The sequence below is a fragment of the Schistocerca cancellata genome, chromosome 4, assembly GCF_023864275.1.
Source record: "Schistocerca cancellata isolate TAMUIC-IGC-003103 chromosome 4, iqSchCanc2.1, whole genome shotgun sequence".
NCBI classification, from domain to species: Eukaryota; Metazoa; Arthropoda; class Insecta; order Orthoptera; family Acrididae; genus Schistocerca; species Schistocerca cancellata.
This window is the reverse complement of record NC_064629.1, coordinates 720,890,421-720,916,522: the sequence shown is the minus strand read 5'-3', so window position 1 is coordinate 720,916,522 and position 26,102 is coordinate 720,890,421. Positions and strand designations below refer to the sequence as shown.

Below are 26,102 nucleotides of genomic sequence, written 5' to 3'. Positions count from 1 at the left end.
TTTGAAAACATCATTCCTGTGAAACATAACTAGTTCTTTAAAAATGTTCGAATGTGTGTGAAATCTTATGGTACTTAACTGCTAAGGTCATCAGTCCCTAAACTTACACGCTACTTAACCTTAACTATGCTAAGGACAAACACACACACCCATGCCCGAGGGAAGACTCGAACCTCCGCCGGGACCAGCTGCTCAGTCCGTGACTGTAGCGCCTGAGACCGTTCGGCTAATCCCGCGCGGTACTATTTCTTTATTCAGTGCTATTGACAAGGAGTTTCAGATCGATTCCGTATTTCTGGATTTCCGGAAGGCTTTTGACATTGCACCACACAATCGGCTTGTAGTGAAATTGCGTGCTTATGAAATATCGTCGCAGTTATGTGACGTGATTTGTGACTTCCTGTGAGAGAGGTCACAGTTCGTAGTAATTGATGGAAAGTCATCGAGTAAAACAGAAGTGATTTTTTGCGTTCCCCAAGGTAGTGTTGTAGGCCCTTTGCTGTTCCTTATCTATATAAACGATTTGGGAGACAACCTGAGCAGCCGTCTAAGGTTGTTTGCAGATGATGCTGTCGTTTATCGACTAATAAAGTCATCAGAAGATCAAAACAAATTGCAAAACGATTTAGGAAAGATATCTGAATGGTGCGAAAAATGGCAGTTGACCCTAAATAACGAAAAGTGTGAGGTCATCCACATGAGTGCTAAAAGGAATTCGTTAAACTTCGGTTACACGATAAATCAGTCTAATCTAAAAGCCGTAAATTCGACTAAATACCTAGATATTGCAATTACGAACGACTTAAATTGGAAGGAACACAGAGAAAATGTTGTGGGGATAGCTAACCAAACACTGCGCTTTATTGGCAGGACACTTAGAAAATGTAACAGACCTACTAAGGAGACTGCCTACACTACGCTTGTCCGTCCTCTTTTAGAATAGTGCTGCGCGGTATGGCATCCTTACCAGATAGGACTGACGGAGTACATCGAAAAAGTTCAAAGAAGGGCAGCACATTTTGTATTATCACGAAATATGGGAGAGAGTGTCACAGAAATGATACAGGATTTGGGCTGGACATCATTAAAAGAAAGGCGTTTTTCGTTGCGACGGAATCTTCTCACGAAATTCCAATCACCAACTTTCTCCTCCGAATTGGAAAATATTTTGTTGACACCGACCTTCATAGAGAGGAACAATCACCACGATAAAATAAGGGAAATCAGAGCTCGTACGGAAAGATATAGGTGTTCGTTCTTTCCGCCTGCTATACGAGATTGGAATAATAGAGAATAGTGAAGGTGGATCGATGAACCCTCTGTCAGGCACCTAAATGTAATTTGCAGGGTATCCACGTAGATGTATATGTAGATGAAATAACTTCGTGCATAAGTGCCAGAGGTGGATCAACGCGTTACTGATTAGTTCAATTTGTGAACCTCTTTCTCTTGAATAAACCATCCATTTTTTCCTGAAACTGTAATCATTTGTTTGTCTGTACATGTACGTCACATCTACCGATTTCCATCCCATTCGGATAATTCCTTCCCAATCGAGTTTACTCGCTGACACTTTAGGAGTAAGAGTGTTAAATTTGGTTAATTTGAGGTACACTGATGAACCAAAACATTACGAACACTGCCCACCAGGAGACTGAAAGCCGCCTTGGGGTGTTACGACCACATGTCGCAGTAAGGAACGAATATACGAGTATGTGGAGCAAAGATGAGTGGGGAATCAGACGATATGGGCCACAAAACGGAAAATCCAGAGCTATAAGAGACTATGACAATGGACTGATTGTTATGGCCCGGCGCCTGGGAACGAGCACTTCGAAAACGGTTAAGCTGGTCGGTTGTTCGCGTTCTCTTGTTATGAACAGCTATGGAAAGAGGTTCAGGGAAGGTGAAACAACGACTGGATGACAAGATGTAATGTAGAGATCAGAGACTTGCACACTCTGTATAGCAGGCTAGGCGACGGTCTGTGGCTGAGCAGATGACGGAGTACAATGCAGGTGCAGGCCGAAGTGTTTTGGAGTATATGGTTAGCGCACATTGTTGAACAATGGGCTCCGCAGCAAACGAATCCTGTGTCTTCCCATTTTGACCAAATGATACCGTCAGTTGCTATTCCAGTGGACACGACATAATCGAGACTGGACTGTAAATTAACGGACAGGTATCACCTAGTCGAATGAATGACGTTTGTTGTTATACTAGGTCGATAGTCGTGTTCGGATACGACATCATCTAGGCGAGCGGCTCTTCGAAACATTCACCACGGCAAGGACTCAGATTAGATTAGATTAGATTAGATTTACTTTCATTCCAATTGATCCGTAGTGAGGAGGTCCTCCAGGATGTAGAACATGTCAGAAAAACAACAATACATGACAAATATTTACAATTCAAACAAATAAGCTAATGTACCACTCCACAGGTCCCAAGTGGAATGATCGCCATTTTTTAGTGAACATTATATGAAAGAATCATTTTACAAATACTAATCCACTGAATTTAAAATAAAATGTTTTTATTTATTTATAAGGTAATAAACGTGTAATACAACTATTATAATAGTTATTTACAATGAACATATTACTGCACTGAAATGGTGCAGAAGTTAGATTGTACTTACACACACACACACACACACACACAACACACACACACACAGACTTATTTACAATGAACACATTACTGCACTGAAATTGTGCAGAAGTTATATTGTACTTATATATACACGCACACACACACACACACACACACACACAAATCAGTTGGTTCTGCTGAGAAATTCATCAATGGAGTAGAAGGAGTTGGCCACCAATAAATCCTTTAGGCTTCTCTTAAACTGAATTTCATTGGTTGTTAAGCTTTTTATGGCTGCTGTCAAGTTATTGAAAATGTGTGTTCCTGAATAATGCGCACCTTTTTGTACAAGACTAAATGACTTTAAATCCTTGTGAAGATTATTCTCATTTCTAGTATTGATTCCATGAATTGAGCTGTTGGAATGAAAATTTGATATATTTTTAATGACAAATTTCATTAAAGAATAAATATATTGTGAAGCAATAGTTAGTATCCCTAGTTCCCTAAACAGGCTTCTGTAGGATGTTCTTGAGTTCACACCACATATAACTCTTACTGAACGTTTTTGTGCCCGGAAAACTTTAGCTTGGCTTGATGAATTACCGCAAAAAATAATCCCATATGACATTATGGAATTAAAGTAAGCATAGTATGCCAGCTTTTTCATTTTTATATCCCCTATGTCTGAAACAATTCGCATTGCAAATAGAGATTTGTTAAGACGCTTCAGCAGTTCTGTGGTGTGCTTTTCCCAGTTGAATTTATTATCAAGCTGTAATCCCAATAATTTTACACTGTCCACTTCTACTATCTGCTTGTCATCATATGTTAGGCATATACTCGTGGGATACCCTTTACAAGTTCTGAACTCCATGTAGTGTGTTTTTTCAAAGTTTAGTGACAAGGAATTGTCCTGGAACCAGTGATTAATGTCCACGAATATTTTATTAGCTGATCTTTCTAAGACTACACTTGATTTGCTATTTATTGCAATGTTTGTATCATCGGCAAACAAAACGAACTTGGCATCTGGTTATGTTACTGATGAAAGATCATTGATATACACAATAAAAAGTAAGGGCCCTAAAATGGAACCTACTGGACCCCACATGTAATTAGTTCCCAGTTGGATGATGCCTGATAGCTTGATACATGTCTCTTTCCTAATAACACCCTTTGTTTCCTGCCAGAGATGTAAGATTTGAACCATTTTGCAGCATTTCCTGTTACACTATAATATTCTAATTTACTTAAAAGGATATTGTTGTTTACGCAGTCAAATGCCTTTGACAGATCACAAAATATACCAATTGCCTGCAATTTTTTATCTAATTAATTAAGCACAAAATGGTTCAAATGGCTCTGAGCACTATGGGACTTAACTGCTGAGGTCATCAGTCCCCTAGAACTTAGAACTACTTAAACCTAACTAACCTAAGGACATCACACACATCCATGCCAGAGGCAGGATTCGAACCTGCGACCGCAGCGGTCGTGCAGTTCCAGACTGTAGCGCCTAGAACCGCTCGGCCACCCCGGCCGGCCACTAAGCACATTTTCACTGTAAGTGAAGATAGCCTTCTCAATATCAGAAACCTTTAGAAATCCGAACTGTGACTTTGACAGTATGTTATTTGAGATAAAATGGTTATAAAGCCGATTGTACATTACTTTTTCTAAAATTTTTGAGAATGCTGGCAAAAGTGAAATTGGACGGAAATTTGATGCTATTTCTTTAACTCCCTTCTTGGAGTCTGTTGGACCTGTAGTATGCTATGGCGAACATTTACCTGGGCTTCCATGGGTCTTGTGGTAGTAATATAAGCTGACAGCTGATAGCTGTGAATATTATTTTAGACGACCTGCACCCCTTGATATTTGATGTTTTCCTCGATGGCAATGGCACTTTTCAGCAGGATAACTGCCCGTGTCACAAAGTCATGATAGAGCATGATAGTGAAATGGTGTTGATTTCTTGGCCACCAGATTCGCCTGATCTGGGACGCTATCGGACGCCATCTCCAAGACCACAAATCACCGGCCCGTACGTTACTGGAATTGTGTGACATGTACGTAGATATGTAGTGCAACATATCTCCACAAGCCTACCAAAGACTTGTCGAATCTATGCCACCCAGAATCGCAGCTGAGTAGGGTATCGTTGCCCATTTCGTACCATGTGATTCTACCGCAAGACTGTAAAATTGGCTTGATTATATTTTTCCACAACCTGGTCCGGTCCACCACACGGTGACTACACTTCTTTTAAATGTCTTACTCCAATGGTTTGCAATTCATCATTTAAAGTACCTCTTTGGTAATTGAAAATTGTGTTACTTGCTGTAGATAGCTTAGTTCCAGAAATTATACACGTAGATAATGCAGTTCTAAATTTATGTCTCCTAAATTGAAGGACACAGTGATATGATTAGTATCTAAAAAATACGCATTTTATTATTGAGCTAGTATATTTCTCTTGTATGGAGCTGTATGTATTGTTAACTAACATAGCCATGCATTGCACTGGGTGCCACTGTTTGCACTGGCATTGTCGTTGTGAAAAAAGAAGTTTTAAAGATGTTGCCCCTCCACACTAATCGACAACACATTGCTTGCATCCTTCTGGCAGCCAAAGTCGAAAGTGATAATATTGCAGGCATGCAATTTATGTTGCCAGCTGCATATGTGTTTATGAGTTCAACTTTCTGTAGTTTGTTAAGTCTCCTCTTATTGCTCCATAGGTAAATTTTGCCATCTCTTGTGGCTTGACCACAGTGAATATCCCTAATTGTACTTTAATTTTAGCCTTTTGAAGTTAGTGTTGATCAAAGAAATTGTTTGTATTACCAACTTCTAGAATTTGCAGTTTCTGATAATTATACCTGGTGCCTGCTGCTTCACAAAATTTCGTTTCTATTTCCTTACTCATTCCTAAACGCGTATTGTCGTTGATGACAAGCTAATATCATCTGCGCAAATTTCTAAGGAGCCCTGAAACTAATCTGCATTAGTAACGGTTTTAGCTCCGACTAAGAGCGCTACCCACTCGTCACCACAATATACATCGTTGCATGTTACGCGACATTCCATTAATAATTTGGCCTCTGCGCACAACGGTAACACCATCACCTTAGTGTAATGCTTATTACATTTGTCATATAAGGGTCACCTAATCACAAGAGAAATTGTAGGCAGTAGGGCTCATAAATGGAAGTCGATATCATAATTACCAAACATTAAATCTTCAAGCTGCATAGTGAGCACAGGACGACAGCCAGGAAGCGAATTATGATAATTCTAATGTTCTGTGTACTCTATTTTGAGGCGCGACACGAAGAGTGTAGCCAATGTGACGAATGAGAAATTGGCTGATATGACGCCTCTAATTAGCGGTACAAGTAATTACAATGATATGCGCCTAACAAAGAATATTTATCACAAGTGGTGTATTGGAACTTAAGATTTCTCGGTGACATACAAATATTCCATGAACTAATATATAAAGGAAAGACGCCATGTTGCCTTCCTTTTATTGTCCGGCTTTTTTGATCTTGTTGCTTAGCTCTTGTCTAGCGCTCGCGGCTCTGTATGTCATTCCATGTACAGAGGCTTGCTACCTATTCATGTAAGTTGAATTACCGTTAAATAATAATTATCAGAGTCGGATTTTAAAAATCTGTCCTTGCTGTGAAACAGAAACCTTTTCCTCTCCTTACCATTGACGTAAAGGCGACCAATGCTTTATATGGGTCGAAGCTCGTGTAGTACTTTAATTCAATTCCAAGAGGAGCTTAAAATTAGTTTTCTTTCTTTTCTTGCGCTACACATTCTGACGAGCCTGCATTTCAAAGTTTTTTTCGAAGTCCGATTTTCAGTTAATTTATTTTTGGTTGTTGAAAATTTATCTACACTTAAAACCACACTAGTAGAAGCTGGAATTAATGTTGGCTTGAACTTGACGAAGTAATTTAAAAAATTTCAATTTATTAAGAGTCAGAAAGAAAGATATTAAAATCCATATCGGAGGTAATTTTTCGTATCAGTAAAATATATCTGTAATCTCAGAATAATAATTCCTAACATCAAGACGTTTACACTTTACGTAAAGGACATATCTGAACCTCAATTTCCATCATTAAACTTAGGAAGAGAAGTTCGTAGTAGTGTATTCTTGCTTAATAACATCAGGTGGGGACTACTTTACTCAGACCATGAAAACAGAGGAGAACGCTGCAGAAATTTCTATGACGTGGCATATAAATACTCAAAAACAGTTTACTATGTTGGTACCGAGTTTGAGCAGTCATATACAGAAGCTGGACAAAAATATGGAGAGACCACGAGAAATGCATGTTTGAACATAAATGCAGATGCTAGGCAAACCTGCAGGTTGCTCTGTTGTATTTGACCACGAATGGCATCTGGTCTGCCACCTTAATGAGTTGCAAGCGTTATTCGTAGTCAGAAAAGTGTTCTGCGTCGTTATGAGTGCACTATGCTCGGAGCTATGTGCACACAGCCATCGGCCATGAGCAAATTGTTCGTAATCTTTTTGAGGGTGCTTCCGTAAACAAATTTTTAGTGTTTCAAGAGGCACTGTATCCGATATGTATACCACATGCTGGGAATACAGAAAACATCGTTCGCTAAGTCATAACGCGAACAAAAGTATGTTGAGTGATCGTGAGAGGTCATTGAAGAGGATTGTGACGAAAACTAAAGCGACGACAGCTGCAAAAGTCACTGCAGAATTGAATGTCTCACTCATGAATCCCGTCAGCACCAAAACAACACGAACGGGGCTCAATACTATGTGAATTTCAGAATGAGCTGGAGTTCCGAAACCAGTCATAAGTTATGCAAATGCACCTACCAGGAAAACGTGGTCCTGAACCCATAAAACCTGGATTTTGGAGCAATGGAAGAATATCATTTGGTTTCTTGTTTCATACTGTTTCCAACTCCTGGCCGAGTTTACATCCCAATAGTAGACTAAGTCATATCGCGGTATTCCATGGTCCCCAAGGTTACTCGGCAAGGTCGCATTACTGCCAAGGTATACATGATCTTTTTGCTGCTGAGGTCCATCCGATGGTACAACGTTTTCTCCCCATGGGCATGCTGTGTCCCATGACAAGAGGGCCTAATTGCAGACAGCTGGCATCGTCCACGACTGGTTTTGTGAGCACTGCCGCACCTCCTCTGGCTACCACAGTGACCAGATCTCAATATTATCGAGACTTTGTGGTCTAGTTTGGAGAGAAGGGTGGTGCGTGGTCGCTACCCACCTTTTTCATCGTCATTTCCTGAACTTGTCGCTATTTTGCAAGAAGAAAGATATAAGATTCTCTTGAAAACGACACGCCGGCCTCTGTAGCCGAGCCGTTCTAGGCGTTTCAGTCTGGAACCGCGCTACCGCTACGGTCGTAAGTTCGAATCCTGCCTCGGGCATAGATGTGTGTGATGTCCTTAGGTTAGTTAGGTTTAAGTAGTTCTAAGTTCGAGGGCACTGATGATCTCAGATGTTAAGTCCCATAGTGCTCAGAGCCATTTGAACCATTTGAAAACGACACAGGACCTGTATTTATTCATACCGAGACGACTGGTATCTGTTTTGATAGCCAACGGTTTTCTTACTCCGTGTTAGGCACGGTAAAGTGTCATGTTATCGGTGTTTCCATATTTCAGTCCACCCCTTGTACTATTGGTTGATGTAGCAAAGATAGTGTCTAGATGGAGAGGCAGTACATAGGATTTGACGAGAAGAAATACTATTGAGATGCTGCTGAATTCCTCACATTTCATGGGAACGCAAGTGGGAACTTGAAGGCTGAGGTACCCTTGCATCCGCGCTTAAGGGATTAATTCACAGAAACAGCAACTTCAGAATACAGCGAGCCGGCTCTGGGAACCGCACCACAGTAAACACGAGATGTCGTTCAATCCGTTTGCTTACGTGAAAGCCATTCAACCATTTACGAAGTAAATGTAACTGAACTTATAAAGGATCGTGAAGCGATTTTTGCCAATCATGTTAGAGCGGTTCTACACTTATTGCATAAAAAGTGATCGATTGTGGGCTTCGTAGTCTGACTGAACGTTTTATTTTCATCAAATCTGACATTTGTCCATTATTTTTTATTTTTTAATGTGGTCTGCCACTTGTTTTGGCAGCTGTTTTTATAAAGTGTTCTTTAAAACCCATTTTATGCTCCATTTTTATTTGGAATTGTATCATAAGCCTTGTCGAAGAAAGTGTACGCAAGGGGCAATTAAGTATGGCTGGACCACGTTAGGTGAATAATTCCTCTGTATTGAGCTAGAATAATAGATACCACCTTCCTACTTAAGAAGCTGGTCTGGTATGGTCTTATAACGTTTTCGAAAAGTCTAGTCTAGACAGAATTTCGAAATTCGCATTCAGTAAAATTGACATAATTTCGAAATTTACATTTAGTAAAATTACAGGCCTATAGTTTTGCAAGGTTCTCGCTCCCTTACCTCTGGTATCAAAACTATAACGTCTGCAGGGCAGTTATAGACTTGTCAAACAAATTTGTGAGGTCCTCACCAAGAAAGTTCGGAAAATAGAGACAACATTCGAAAGGGAGACCGTCGATACCTTTCGACTTATTTCTCGGTGACTGTTTCACTGAGTACAAAATCTATCCGTTAGGTATACTTTCCAAAAGTTGTCGTTACTTTCTGATTGAACTTGCTACTTATTGAGGTCAAAAATGTAACTTCCCTATCAGAGGTTGCCTGCGACTTCACGTATAACGAGCTCCTCGTCCAGGCCCTGAAGGCCCAAATGATGTCGGCCGGCCGCTGTTTCACCTTCTGCCATTCGGTATCAGGTTGATGCGGGATCGAAGGGTATGTGGTCAGCACACCGCTCCACCGGCCGTTTAGCCGACTTACCAGACCGCGAAGCCGCTACGTCTCAGTCAAGTAGCTCCTCAATTGGCATCACGAGGCTGATTGCACTCCGTATCAGTTCTCGCACCAAGAAAAACTTCTTCACCTTACCAGGAATCAAATCCGGGTCCTCAGCATGGCAGCCATCTACGCTAACCACTCAGCTACTGAGGCGAACACTTCGCGTGTAGATCTGCAAAATTGTTTCTCAAATGCCCCTTTATGTCCACTAGTGTGTCAATGTTCGTCTCTTAAGTGCGTAATTAGCTTTCGTTTCTCTCTTCCTTCTGTTATGAGATGACGTAGGGCTGTTCTTCCAATTTTCTGTGTCGTCCGTTGTCTTCCTCTCACTTTCTACACTATAATATTCAGTTTTTCCTTTATATACGATCTCGTCCTCCTTTTCGTATTGCATTAACGTTATCTTCAATTGGAGTTTCGCGTCCTCTACCCACCAAATTATTCGATTTTGATATCTCGTATGGTTTCGTAAGCAGCGGGTCCACCGGTACACAGTAAGGTGACACGTTTGCCATATCCCTCTTACTCGGTACGTTTTCTGAGCAACAAATTTCCCCCGAACACGGTAGACAGAGTGGCACTAAAAATTCTGGGCCATATTTCTGCATCGTATATGTGTGATAAAAAGGCTCTGTGTACATAAAATCGATGTAGTCTGTTCGCTGCATTCCAGTTCGAAAATCGGTGCGTCACACACGTCAATTTAGATTTTGAACTGCTCTCTAAAATTTAAATTTGGGAACTGATCATCTTTACTAAGAAGGTGAATAAATCTCCGCCAAAAATTCTATATTGACACGTTTTTACTATCAGACTTCATATTTTCTCTCTAAAAAATTGTAATTTGTACCTGAAAGCGAGTAGATTTTGACTATTAGAAGGCTGTGTATCAGGATTGCGAAGCCTCTTCCGTTTTGTAGCATCGCCTTCGTTTCATAGGAAATCACTTCATTAATATTGATGTGCCGTTCGAATCCTGCCTCGAGCATGGATGTTTGTGATGTCCTTAGGTTAGTTAGGTTTAAGTAGTTCTAAGTTCTAGGGGACTGATGACCTCAGCAGTTAAGTCCCATAGTGCTCAGAGCAATTTTTGCTATGCCAGGTTGATATTGTCTGTTGGTGTTAAGAATCACATCGTGTATAAGAATAAAGCACATTTTGTTAGCGACAATTAAGGCACATACTGTATACCTGTATTTTCAGGTCGCATTTTATTCTCTTTGTGTTCGTTGTGGCGATTGTGTAATCTTGCAGTTGATATCTTATTTAAAGTCCCGTATCTTCTGTTAATTTTACTCATGATTTGACTAAACGGGTGTCAAAGCCTCCCAGATGTCCTTGATATGAGACAGGTCATTACCATGTCGTCATCTGTCACGTATCTCTCTGTGCTTCATTCTACATTTTCCATTTTCCAGGGCTGTTTTTCTTATTTTTAATTTTTTTTGTTCTCAGATCGAGTAGCTCTTCTTTATTTTGTTTTCTAACTACTTTTTGGGTCCTTCTGATTTTCTGCAAGGGGCGATCAAAAAGTTTCCGTTTGAGGGCATTACTGTAGCTTATATGCAACGTAGCGCGACTGCGTTGCGGGTATAAAGTAAGCAAGGGATTAGTGTTTCAATCGTGTTTTTCAACCGTTCCTGCAGTAAATTCGACTGACTAATACAGCTTTTTACTGTTTTCTATCTTAGACCTACTTGATCTTACGTTCCGCTGATGGTCCAAAAAAATGGTTCAAATGGCTCGAAGCACTATGGAACTAAACATATGTGGTCATCAGTCCCCTAGAACTTAGAACTACTTAAACCTAACTGACCTAAGGACATCACACACATCCATGCCCGAGGCAGGATTCGTACCTGCGACCATAGCAGTCGCGCGGTTCCGGACTGAGCACCTAGAACCGCTTGACCACCGCGGTCGGCCTGATGGTCCAAAAAGGACTTTTAGTCACCTGACCAAGCAGCATTTTAAGAGACGAAGAAGATAATGCGTCATGTTCTACACTAGAGCAATATAATTGAGTTGACTGACTTTATATTTTCTGCCCTTTGTGAAAGTGCAGATGTAGCTTTATGTTTGAAAAGGCGAGGCCCGTGGTTGTCATATTGAGGAAGGCTCCGATATTTAACTATCGGAACTATGGTGGCACGGGTCTCTAAAAGATTTGTAGATTGCATATCCTTTTCATAATCAAAAGCATACTATGAATGATGTGTTTTTGCGTGATCTTTAGTGTGGTTTATCATTTAAACTGTATATTTTCGTAATAGGCAAGTGTAGCTACGAGAATCACCAAATACGAAATGATTACTTTATAAACACTTAGATCAACATGGTGCTGCCTTTTTCATTATGTCAAAGACATTTCACATACTCTTGAGTGTATGTTGCCAACTCTTCCTCATATTCTAGCGGAATTTCCGTGCAGAACTTTATGTTAATCATTTTAGTAAACGACCGAGCGTTAAATGTAGTTCTTGCATCGCTTTTAATATCTGAAAATGGCTTTTCTGTTGTTTGTTTGACTCTGACTCTCCTGTAATAGCATACAGAGAAGATACTGGTTGGTGGAGGGGTGGGGGGGGGGGGGTTATTGCATAACTCGTTCACTTGTAAAGCCAGCTCGCCTTCTCAACATAAAGTTAGATCTGCACTTTCACAAAGTCCAGAAAATATAAAGTCAGTCAATTCAATTTTAAAAAAGTCACTTGTTACCAATACAGATCATTTCGATAAAATCTAAAAATTATGGAAATATCAACAGAATCGTAATTTCGTTACGAATTTCCGTCTGTTGCATAAAGTCACGCGACTCACAGGTAATGTGGTGAATGCTTCTTACATTGTTTTAAATCGACTCAGAAAAATATGACACACTTTGAGAACGTGTCAATGATTTCTCGAATGCGCATGTGCAGACATCAGCAAGTTTCGACTTGGGAACTGACAAGTTGAATACTTCGCACACGCATTTAAGTCGACTTGGCAAAATATGTAGCGTGTGGTAGCGATTTATCGAATGTGCACGAGCAGATTCCAACATGTCTCAACTTACTGACTAAGTGGAAAAACAGGTATTAAGAGGGAGGCGGCAAGTATTAGCAAGTGGTTGATCTTATCTCTGTCCTTTATGTGTATGTCATCAAGAAATTTTTAGTACACGCTTGCAGAACTCTCTTCAGCTTCATAATGACAGTACAAGGAATGTTGCATCCAATAGTGTTATTTTTTGTGCTAGAGTGTTCATATACATTAAGATAATCATGCGCTTCTTCTTGCAGATACAAAACATAACCACGAAATTCTGGAATATTGTGGAAACTCCATTTTCAGGCCGGTCGGGGTGGCCGAGCGGTTCTAGGCCCTACAGTCTGGAACCGCACGACCACTACGGTCGCAGGTTCGAATCCTGCCACGGGCATGGATGTGTGTGATGACCTTAGGTTGGTTAGGTTTAAGTAGTTCTAAGTGCTAGGGGTCTGATGACCTCATAAGTTAAGTCCCATAGTGCTCAGAGCCATTTGAACCATTTTTTTTTTCATTTTCAGGCTTTTGGTCAAGAAGAGATGCTTCTGCAGGTAGTTCAGTAACCTAAGTAGTAGTATCCACGCATATTATAAAAGCGGATGTACATACGTATAATATGCGTGAGTGTGTGTGTGTGTGTGTGTGTGTGTGTTTGAGTGTGTGTGTGTGTGTGTGTGTGTGTGGTGTGTGTGTGCATGTGTGTTTTCCACATCTTCTCCTAATCCTCTGAATCGATCTCAACCAAACTTGGTACACAATACCTTACTGTTAGGCGACAATCGCTGTTGGGGTAAGAACTCCTACCTATCAAAGGTATGGAGGTGGAGGTAAAAAAGAAGTGTAACCTCCAACGGGTGAATCCCAAAACTTTATTCATCCAGTATTTTTGAATGAAAGCACTTAGCGACTTGCAACATAATTTCATACTTTTATGAAATATCTTCTCTCTGACAACCCCTGAAAAATGACAAAATGAAAAGTGTTTGTGGCTTACTACTTTTTCGCTGTTCCTGCAGTAAAAGTACCGCATGATGAATGACGTTATAATTTATTACTTCTTTAGTACTAATTGAGTTCGCTACACATTTTACAGACCGTAAACGCATATACCGCTGAATGTAAGTGCAAAAGTATATCATTGTACGACACATGGTTCAGGAGATATAACGTCAAGACAATGAGATACTTGAAAAACTACCCCATCATGCACGACGTAACATTTATTACCTCTTTGCTACTTACTATATTCGCAATAAATTTGGCAGACAGTATCCACCTATAACGCTGAATGTATCGACAATATTATATTATTGCACGACAGAGAGTTCAGGAGATATGAGGTCATAAACATTAAGCACAAGGCCAGACACTGCGTGAAAAGAGTGTGGACACACAGCTATAAATAAACACATGGGCAATGCCGGGTTTTTCTGCTAGTATAATTATAAATAATGGGTGAATCATCTGCAAAGGGTATTAAAATCAGTGATGATAATCTTGGTGGATTTGTGTGGATTCCAGTTTTGAAAGTCGAGTATGTACCAGCGTAACAGCCGATCACAGTGGGTTTAAGGACCTCAAACTCTTTCTTGCCGTTTGTCGTCCAGATTTCACCAACAGTGTGCACGAGCTCAATCGGTCACTCAAGATAAATGTGTCACTTGTCTGAAAATTCCTACTTAGGAAGTCATGTGAGATTAGGCAAATGTAAATGAACACCAATAATCCACTTCTGTTGCTATCTGATGACATCAGTGAACGGTAATGAGCGAATGTTGCAGACTGATTATGAAAAGACTGGAAACTTTCCAGGTTTATGGTTCTGGTTTGTCATTAACAGACATTATGAAATTTTGCGTTAACATGAATATAAATAAAGAATTTTATGCGAGACTGCACAGAAAATTACCAAAAGTGATTGCAAACGAATATGAAGAGATAAACGTTGATTCAAAGATTGATCATTATTACATCAATGGTCAACTAGAGATGATTTGTACTTAGAAAATTAGCATGTGAGTTGTGAATCTAGTTACCATCTACATTCAGGTGAATGAAACTTTGCAAACGTTTCATTTCCTACTGAACTTAAAAATGTGGAATTATTTGAGAAAGAGAACAAAAACTGTATGTTAATAATATGTATGGTATTCAGTACTCCAAGCATTAGTGCGTGGTTATAGTAGGGGCAGAAGAGTATGGAGGACATGATTTTAAAGTGGTTCCATCACAAGCCTCGAAACATAAATAAATGTGTGAGACACGTGAATCTGGTACTGCTGCCGGTCGAAAACTTACCATTTATGCTAAATAAAAAGACTTTTGAAGTTAACAAATAGTAGGATTACTCCTTGTACTCATTATATTGAACAATGTGAGTGATGTTTGCTCTATTTTCAGTCTAGAGAGAAGTTAGCTGCGCATTCAGTGAACTGAGCAAAATCCAAAGTAATCAACACTATCATGCACAGAAGAGAGAATCAATACATGAAATTTGACTAGTATGGCAAGGAATTAAAGTTATCACACAGATATTGAATGCTTGCTGCAGCCGAGTGTTACTGTCGATATTGATGTGCACAAGCCATATAGTGTTACTTTCTACGTGCACTGTAATTAGTGATGGACATTCTTAGTTTCAGCTGAACCAAGGTGCTGACTATGGAATGGCTTAGCAAACAGCTGTTTTGGATTGCAGAATGCATACCAAATTACTTGTTGCGAAATAAGCAGATGGTTATTATCGTCAAACAGGAAGAAACGTTTCGAACAGGAGAAATTTGCCAAATTTATAAAGAACAGTTCAAACAAACTGATGTGAAAAACAGAGATCATTGTCATTTTATAATCATATTTCGAGGAGCTGTACATGATAGCTATAATTAAAATCATATACCTAGTTTTCTGGTGCGTCTTGTGTTTCATAATCTGATAAATATCAATGCTCATTTTATAATTATGGACCTATGCGAACAAGTGGAAGAAACTGACATCAACAAAGCGATGAAAATAAATCCAGACCATGTTTATATGGTTGCAACAAACATGGAAACGTATAAAACATTCACTAAATCTATCACAGTGTGACATAATTGTGACGCAAAATTTCAGTTTATAGTTTCGTTCAAGTTTCTAGCGTATTCTCCAGGAAAATGTGTCTCATATTTGAAGCTGATGAACTCAAAATAACAAGACAGTATTTCCAGAACAGTGACAGTTTCATTAGATCAACAAGAAACACATGTTTCCAAACGGATATGTAACAGACGAACCTATTTTGTTGGATAAACAACTGCCGCGAACTGAAGCGTTCAAAAGCTTGGTGACTGCTAATACGACAATTAATGAATTGGAATACCACATAGCGTGCAAAGTGTGGACTTTATTAGAATGCGAGGCATTAGGAGTTTACATCAACTTATATTTGAAAACCGATGTCTTGCTTTTGGCTGATGTGATTGAAAATATCTGCAGATTCTGTCTTAAAATACGCATACTGGATCCAGCCCATTATGTGACTTCACCTGGCTGAGCATATGATCCTTTCCTGAAAACAACTAATGTACAATTGCAACTTATTATGGACAGAGAACAATTACAATTTGTCGAGCGTAGCGTCACAGGTGGTACTGTTCACTGTTCACGTCCACATGCAACTGCCAATAACTGGTTCATGGTTGATTATAATGAAAATAACGATGAATCTTATAATATATACCTTGATGTCAATAGCCTCTACAGCTGGGTAATGATGCAATGGCTGTTTGCATGGCTGTCTGTGGACGGATTTGATGTAATGAGCTTAACAGGCGATTCAGACATAGATTACATTTTACAAGTAGATCTTCAGTATGCAGAAAATATCCATGAACTTCTTGCTGACCTGCCATCACGTTCAGAGAAAACGGTACAACCACCAAGCATCAACAAGCCAGGAGCCGAAAGAAGCTGATTTCCACATTATTTGTGATTCATCACAAAGATTGAAAGTAGTGTCTGAACAATAATTTTATTCTAAGAAAAATACACCTGGTATTGTTATTCAGTGAAGATACATGGAAGAAACCACATATCGACAGTAACGCTGAGAAACGTATGAATGCAAAAAAAAAATTCGAAAAGTATTTTTTAAACTAATTAATACCAATATTTTTGACAAAACTATGCAGAATGTGCGAAAAATGAGTGATGCAAAGCAGTCATAAACTGGTAATAGAGATGTGGGGCTGCTGCTCTGATTTCAATATCGAATTTGAAGCGCAGTGCAATATTTAAGGAAAATTTGATTGCTGTTGTATCGAGTAAATTTAACATTTTTGATAAACCTATAGCTATAAGAATGACTATTTTAGATATTTCTAAGACTCTGCTTGCAGATTTCCATTATGCTTATATTTTGAAGTCATCTGAGGAAAGAAATGATACAATGTCTTACACAGACATGGATAGCTTAATACACTCCTGGAAATGGAAAAAAGAACACATTGACACCGGTGTGTCAGACCCACCATACTTGCTCCGGACACTGCGAGAGGGCTGTACAAGCAATGATCACACGCACGGCACAGCGGACACACCAGGAACCGCGGTGTTGGCCGTCGAATGGCGCTAGCTGCGCAGCATTTGTGCACCGCCGCCGTCAGTGTCTGCCAGTTTGCCGTGGCATACGGAGCTCCATCGCAGTCTTTCAACACTGGTAGCATGCCGCGACAGCGTGGACGTGAACCGTATGTGCAGTTGACGGACTTTGAGCGAGGGCGTATAGTGGGCATGCGGGAGGCCGGGTGGACGTACCGCCGAATTGCTCAACACGTGGGGCGTGAGGTCTCCACAGTACATCGATGTTGTCGCCAGTGGTCGGCGGAAGGTGCACGTGCCCGTCGACCTGGGACCGGACCGCAGCGACGCACGGATGCACGCCAAGACCGTAGGATCCTACGCAGTGCCGTAGGGGACCGCACCGCCACTTCCCAGCAAATTAGGGACACTGTTGCTCCTGGGGTATCGGCGAGGACCATTCGCAACCGTCTCCATGAAGCTGGGCTACGGTCCCGCACACCGTTAGGCCGTCTTCCGCTCACGCCCCAACATCGTGCAGCCCGCCTCCAGTGGTGTCGCGACAGGCGTGAATGGAGGGACGAATGGAGACGTGTCGTCTTCAGCGATGAGAGTCGCTTCTGCCTTGGTGTCAATGATGGTCGTATGCGTGTTTGGCGCCGTGCAGATGAGCGCCACAATCAGGACTGCATACGACCGAGGCACACAGGGCCAACACCCGGCATCATGGTGTGGGGAGCGATCTCCTACACTGGCCGTACACCACTGGTGATCGTCGAGGGGACACTGAATAGTGCACGGTACATCCAAACCGTCATCGAACCCATCGTTCTACCATTCCTAGACCGGCAAGGGAACTTGCTGTTCCAACAGGACAATGCACGTCCGCATGTATCCCGTGCCACCCAACGTGCTCTAGAAGGTGTAAGTCAACTACCCTGGCCAGCAAGATCTCCGGATCTGTCCCCCATTGAGCATGTTTGGGACTGGATGAAGCGTCGTCTCACGCGGTCTGCACGTCCAGCACGAACGCTGGTCCAACTGAGGCGCCAGGTGGAAATGGCATGGCAAGCCGTTCCACAGGACTACATCCAGCATCTCTACGATCGTCTCCATGGGAGAATAGCAGCCTGCATTGCTGCGAAAGGTGGATATACACTGTACTAGTGCCGACATTGTGCATGCTCTGTTGCCTGTGTCTATGTGCCTGTGGTTCTGTCAGTGTGATCATGTGATGTATCTGACCCCAGGAATGTGTCAATAAAGTTTCCCCTTCCTGGGACAATGAATTCACGGTGTTCTTATTTCAATTTCCAGGAGTGTACATCACGTAACTGCCTCAAATATTTATGATGTTATTAAATGTCCTGTGAATACGTGCCTCGACTCTTCGGCTTACCGAGAGTATAACATCATTAACAACCCATGTGTCAATAAAAGGAAAGCGAGTTGAATGAAAGATGAATTATGAGGGAGATTATTACAGTATTCATAGGACTGTGAGCAAAAATGTACGCACTCAAGACTGAGGCACAACGTTCAAAAATGGTTCAAATGGCTCTGAGCACTATGGGACTTAACTGCTGAGGTCATCAGTCCCCTAGAACTTAGAACTACTTAAACCTAACTAACCTAAGGACATCACGCACATCCATACCCGAGAAGTGATTCGGACCTGCGATCGTAGCGGTCGCGCGGTTCCAGACTGTAACGCCTAGAACCGCTCGGCCACTCCGGCCGGCTGAGGCACAACGTGTAACGCGTAGAGCGAAAGTTGTGAAACGCTCGTAAGCAAATTAGCTAAGCATTGATGATTACTGGAACATGTATTAAATAGTGTTTATAAATCAACTGTACAAAGTGAATTCAATTTTGACTATAAAGCAATATAAATTAGCGCTTTCAGCAAAATATGCTTTGTATTTCCTGCTAGACAATAGAGTGAGTACTGTTAATGTGTCATCATTTTCGATAAGGCAATTGTGTGTGTGACAGCTGACTTACCAGTACCCTACTGGTTGTAAATGTGAAGTACTGTAATTGTAACCTATAGGTTGTTGATGTAGTACGAAACTGAAACTGTAATAAACATGTTGCAGATGTATAATGAAATTGAAATTGTGATCTGTACTTTGAAAATGTGATTGTAATATTGGTTTTACATGTATTAAGACAATGGAACATTCCATAATACATAGAGATAAATGTCTCGGTGTCTTTCTTATGATCTATACTTACCATTGATAGCCTAATCTTTGTAAACATACTGTGCATAGCAGCATTCACAAAGAACTGTGGTAAAATATGATATAGAACAGTCCTAATCGCATAACAACACTTTATATAAGTTGTGGCCGGTTTCGATGTGATGTGAATTATCTTCGGACCATACTCCAACGATGACGTGTGGAGACGCTGGCACGAAGCAGCAGATATGGATACCACCCTATCAACAGAATAATTTCACTCAGGAAAGTATTGTAATGGGACTGATTCCGGGAAAATAATTATTTGTAAAATTTATTGAGTTTTTAGGCAATAGAGGAGGATACATTTGGAACATTCAGCTGCCTTCAGACGATTGTGGCCGCTGCACTTAATCTCGCCCACGTCTAATGCGTAGTAATGTCGACATGGCGGGTTAATTCAATCACTTAGAGAAGTTGCGGAAGGAAACCGAAGGAAGAGGCGAAACTCCTTCCATCTTTAACGGCCTGCTCTTTTAGTTTCCCGCGGGCAGCGGTCCCGTAGGGTTCTGACTGAACTTTCGCAATAGGACACGTGTCTTCAGGAAGAAGTCTCAGCGGAGACTGTGTCCCACGTCGGCCGGCCTAACTTCGTTATCCGTCCGCGAATGTTCCGATGTGCGAACGTGCTGCAAGTTAAAACTGTGTTTCGTCTTCGGCCGTGCGCGCGTGTATGTGCATGATTGTGTGTGTGTGTGTGTGTGTGTGTGTGTGTGTGTGTGTGTATGTATACTGGTAACAAACCTGTGTAGGTTCTGCACATACTGAGAAGACGGTGGCTCTGTGGTACTAAATGATTGGCTGTTTCGTTCTAATGGCGGGTAAAATATTGGGCTGCGAATGGGAGAGCCAAATATGCATGTATTGTCTTAGAAACTCCTGACTGGCCTATTTCCAAGAAAGGAGCATATCTCAGGAAGGAGTTGAAAATTTTATTGGACAATTATTGAGCTGTGATTGGGAGATCTAAATATGTGTGTGTAGGCTTAGAAACTATCTGACTGGCCTATTCCTAAGAAATGGGCGTGGCTAAGGAGAGGAGGGTGGAGGAAGAGAAGGACGAGGCATGGTGACGTCATGCGTTTTCTCCTACCCCTGTTGAATTCCTACTGGTAGTATCTGATTATAAAATTAGTGGTGAACATATTGAACATGTTACATCGTGAAATGCGACTACTCAATGAAATCAGTATTAGGGAAGACGAATAGAAGATCAGATTTGTTGGTCAAATTGTGCGGGAAATGCAATGCATCTGCAAATTAAATCGCATTCGAGACACTATGTGCCCAATCCTAGGGCAATGTTCCAGTGTTCGCAGTCCTTATAAAGGACTTAAGTCCTCCTTATGAAGGAGTCATGACAGAAAATGACGAACGAATTCAGAAAAGTGTTGCTAGGGTCGTAACAGGTGGGTATAGATCATACGAAATTGTAGCAGAAATACCCAGGTAACTTAAATGGGAATCCTTGGAAGAAAAACGACGTAGTTCTTGCGAAACCCTCTCGGGTAAATTTAGAAAACCTGTATTCGAAGAATAATGGGCAATCATTATGCTGCCGCCAACGTATATCTCGCTTTGAAGTCATAAGATTAAGTTTAGAGAGATTAGGGCTTGACAGAGGTATGTAGACAGTCACCTTTCCCTCTGTCAACACGTGAATGCAACAAGAATGAAAATCGCTAACACTAGTACGATGTACCCTCCGCCATGCACTGTACAGCGACTTAAAAAGTATGTATGTATATGCAGCACCTGACACGATCAGTGTTAGGCTCATATGTAATAAGACAAATTCCTAGGCCATGGTTCCATTCTAGCCAAGGATATGCGCGAGCTTAACATCCACCTGGCAGTTTTCAGGACATTAATACCCCAATATGGCTGGATTTCCTCTTGTTGAGAAAGTAATCTCTGTTCCTCCTCTGCGAGTTTCCGACCGACATGGCTCAGCGGTTGAAGCACTGAACTCTCTTTAGGGAGAAGCGGGACATCTCCATTCAGGTTTTCAGAAATTGGTAACTAAAAATGTTGGTTACTTAGAAAAGCATTTCACCCAGTTAAGAATTGCGTGTTGAATTCTAGTCCAAAATCCAGTCACAAAGCTGGTCCATTATTTCTTTAGCTCCTATTTCGTTCACTAAGCGACACTGTAGACCTGTATCGATTAGCTTCAGGAAACCCAGGAATGCAGCATCAACCACTGCGCGATTATTTAACGTCCTCTGAATCTCATGGGTGAACTTATGAACTTATCCAGTTTAGTCTGATGAGGTCTATGTGTTGGGATGTAATGTCCATTAGTACAGAGGAGATTTCCATTCTCCAAAAAGGTAATAATAATTGAACAGGAATTATAGATCTACAACGTGTTAAAAAACTATTTGTTCAGATTAACATAGGAGATAGAGAACCTCAAAACAAATATATTTAGTTATGGTAGATATGGTCTGATGTTAGCTACGATTTACATGTAAGGTAGTTTAGTATGCTAATTACAACAGTGGCATTCGCAGTAACTGCTCGAATGCGCGACCATTGGTCTATATGCATGCACTACATCGTCAGACCATTGGCTGTCGTGTCTGTTCGAAGATTGCTCGCATGTTCTCAGTAGTACCAGCAGCAGCAGCAATTCAAGCAACGAGGCCTTCTTCTGTTTCCACAACTGCTTCATACAGCAGCTGCTTCATATGACCCCAGAGGAAGAAATCAAGACCGAGAGGTCAGATGACCCGCGTGGTCTGACCACATCAGCGAACCCATCAATTCCCGAAGGTGGCTCTCAGATGATTCCTCTCAGCAATGCTGAATTTGACTGGCATCCCATAGTGCTGGAAGTACATCCTTTGTCTAACATTCAGAGGTACATCCTCCGCAGTTATAGCAAACCATGTCCGCCGAAGATGCGATATGTCCGTCTGTTGACGCGGAATGAAGGAACGCATGGTCCAATCAACGTATTACCGAGAATTCCGGCCCACACATTAACAAACTTCTCGATGTACATTACCTCGGCCAGAAATAAGAGGTGCAGGGCAGTCTGTTGTAAAAACCATTGTGCGAACTGCACGCGCTGGGGGAAAATCTTCAGGTGCTAGTTCAAAAAAATGGCTCTGAGCACTATGGGACTTAACTTCTGAGGTCATCAGTCGCCTAGAACTTAGAACTACTTAAACCTAACTAACCTAAGGACATCACACACATCCATGCCCGAGGCAGGATTCGAACCTGCGACCGTAGCCGTCGTGCGGATCCAGACTGCAGGTGCTAGTGCTGGCACACGTTGAAGATGGAAAGAATGAAGCTGCTGGTCATGTAACACATTCAACACAAAGCGATGTCTGACCCCAAGGATGTGTCCAATACGTCGTGTATTTGTAGATGGTGTATCGTCAACATGTCGCAGAATGTCGTCTTCTATTTCGGGACCAGTATCACGTATACCAGTAAGGAAAGTGCCTTTCACGTAGCAGACGATGCAGACGCCCGACTGTTTGATGTTGTGGAAACCGTCCGTTGAGAAAGCACTGTCGATAATTTCTTACTGCAGCTTGTCCATTTCCGTATACGAGATGCCTGTCAGCCATTTCAGCATATGTAAACTGTTCCATGTCCACTGTTGTTCTCACAAGGCGGTGATGATTGCGAGTGAATCGGTGTGTTGACAATGAAGTCTTCGTTGTTACCACAAGGCGGTGGTGCTTGCGAATGAATCGGAGAGTTACAAACAGATCTCAGAGCCAACCATCCGTACACAGAGCAGTTTTGAATGTCGGCACACATTGCCACTCAGCGAAACCGACACAAAAGCTTACGTCAGCACCACTAACAAAATGTTCCCTAACATTACACGTTGACTTCAGAGCTTATGTTCCTTACCGAAATATATTTGTTTAGATGTTCTCTACCTTCTGTATTAATTTGAACGAATAGTTTTGGAACGTCCTTTATAACTCTGTACATCGGCCCAGTAACCAATCTCGAGAACGGTAGTGGCCTCTCGTAGGTAACATAATTACCACAGCCTACATCTATTTGAACTTACTCACTGTATTCAGTCCTTGGTCTCCTTTCACAATTCCCACCACACTTCCCCCCAATATCAAACTGACAATAATAATAAACTGATCCCTTCTTTTAATCACATTGTGCCATAAATATCTTATCTCCCTAAATCAATTCAGTACCTCATCATTAGTACCTCGATCTACGCATCTAATTTCAGCCTTCTTGTGTAACATCACATTTGAGAAGCTTCTGTTCTCTTCTTGTCTGAACTGCTTATCGTCCGCGTTTCACTTCTGTGCAAGGCTACATTCTAGACAAATACCTTAATACCGTTAGAAAAAGTCTTTAACAGTCAAAATGATATTATTAACAAATACCTCTTTTTCAGAAACGCTTTTATTGCTGATGGCAGTCTGCATTTATGCCCTTTCCACCTCGGCCTAATCTGATTCCGTTAGTATCTCCTCATTTAGTTCGATTATACTCCATTACCATTGTTTTACCTTTGTTGATGTTCATCTTATAATCTCTTTTCAATATGCTTTCCATTACGTTCAACTATTCTTCCAAATCCTTTGCTGTGTGTGACAGATTTTACAATGTCATCAGCAAACCTTAAAGCTTTTATTTCTTCTCCGTGGACTTAATTTCCATTTCTCAATTTTTCCATGGCTTCCTTTACTGTTTGCTCAATGTACAGACTGAATAACATAGGGGATACGCGACAACCCTGTCTCATTCCATTCTCAACTCTGGCTTCCCTTTCATATCTACCTTCGATTCTTATAATTGCAGTCTGGTTTCTATACAAGTTGAAAGTAACTTTCCACTCCCTGTATTATAACCCTGCTACCTTCAGAATTTCAAATAGTGTAGTCCATTCATGATTGTTAAGAGCTTTCACTAAATTTTCAAATGCTGTAAACGTGTTTGCCTTTCTTCAATCTGTCTCAAAGGGTAAGTCCTAGGGTCAGTACTGCCTCGCGTGTTCCTACAATTCTGTGGAAGCCAAACTGATCTTCCCCAACGTCGGCTTGTACCAGTCTTTGCAGGCTTGTGTAAATAAACCGTCTCTGGAATTGGAGCCGGCCGGTGTGGCCGTCCGGTTCTAGGCGCTTCAGTTTGGAACCGCGTGACCGCTACGGTCGCAGGTTCGAATCCTGTCTCGGGCATGGATGTGTGTGAAGTCCTTAGGTTAGTTAGGTTTAAGTTGAGTCTCATAGTGCTCAGAGCCATTTTTTTCTGGAATTGGAATTATTACATTCTTCCTAAAATCTGAGGGTATTTCGACTGTTTCATATACATTGTACACCAGGAGGGATGATTCTTCCGTGGCTGGCTCTCCCAAGAATCTTAATAATTCTGAGGGAATGTTACCTATTCCAGGGCTCTTGTTTCCTCTTATATCTTTCTGCTCTCTGTATAATTCTTTTCGCAGTATCCCATTTCCAGTCCCACCTTCATGTATTTCTTCTTCTCTTTCTATAATATTGTCCTCAAACTTGTTGCTCTTGTATGGACCTTTCAGGTTTCCCTTCTTTGCATAGTATTGGCTTGCCATCTAGACCCATCATATACAGTAACTTTTCTTTTCTCCAAAGGGTTCTTTAATTCTTCCTGGCAGACTAAAACTGTGTGCCCGACCGAGACTCGAACTCGGGACCTTTCATATCAGCGCACACTCCGCTGCAGAGTGAAAATCTCATTCTGGAAACATCCCCCAGGCTGTGGCTAAGCCATGTCTCCACAATATCCTTTCTTTCAGGAGTGCTAGTTCTGCAAGTTTCACAGGAGAGCTTCTGTAAAGTTTGGAAGGTAGGAGACGAGGTACTGGCAGAAGTGAGGCTGTGAGTGCCGGACGTGAGTCGTGCTTCGGTAGCTCAGTTGGTAGAGCACTTGCCCGCGAAAGGCAAAGGTCCCGAGTTCGAGTCTCGGTCGGGCACACAGTTTTAGTCTGCCAGGAAGTTTCATATCAGCGCACACTCCGCTGCAGAGTGAAAATCTCATTCTGGAAACATCCCCCAGGCTGTGGCTAAGCCATGTCTCCACAATATCCTTTCTTTCAGGAGTGCTAGTTCTGCAAGTTTCACAGGAGAGCTTCTGTAAAGTTTGGAAGGTAGGAGACGAGGTACTGGCAGAAGTGAGGCTGTGAGTGCCGGACGTGAGTCGTGCTTCGGTAGCTCAGTTGGTAGAGCACTTGCCCGCGAAAGGCAAAGGTCCCGAGTTCGAGTCTCGGTCGGGCACACAGTTTTAGTCTGCCAGGAAGTTTCATATCAGCGCACACTCCGCTGCAGAGTGAAAATCTCATTCTGGAAACATCCCCCAGGCTGTGGCTAAGCCATGTCTCCACAATATCCTTTCTTTCAGGAGTGCTAGTTCTGCAAGTTTCGCAGGAGAGCTTCTGTAAAGTTTGGAAGGTAGGAGACGAGGTACTGGCAGAAGTGAGGCTGTGAGTACCGGACGTGAGTCGTGCTTCGGTAGCTCAGTTGGTAGAGCACTTGCCCGCGAAAGGCAAAGGTCCCGAGTTCGAGTCTCGGTCGGGCACACAGTTTTAGTCTGCCAGGAAGTTTCATATCAGCGCACACTCCGCTGCAGAGTGAAAATCTCATTCTGGAAACATCCCCCAGGCTGTGGCTAAGCCATGTCTCCACAATATCCTTTCTTTCAGGAGTGCTAGTTCTGCAAGTTTCGCAGGAGAGCTTCTGTAAAGTTTGGAAGGTA

General features: G+C 41.7%; 1 protein-coding gene and 1 non-coding gene across 2 annotated transcripts in view; one reads left to right on the top strand and one right to left on the bottom strand.

Moving 5' to 3' along the window:
- The window catches only part of LOC126184689 (galanin receptor 2a-like), a 442,192-nt gene that overhangs the window by 234,407 nt on the left and 181,683 nt on the right, over nt 1-26,102 (top strand). The gene's annotated exons all lie outside the window — the stretch shown is intronic.
- Trnas-gga (transfer RNA serine (anticodon GGA)) lies at nt 4,055-4,138 on the bottom strand. The gene is given in 2 exon segments: nt 4,055-4,089; nt 4,099-4,138. It is a non-coding gene; the product is annotated as a tRNA-Ser (tRNA).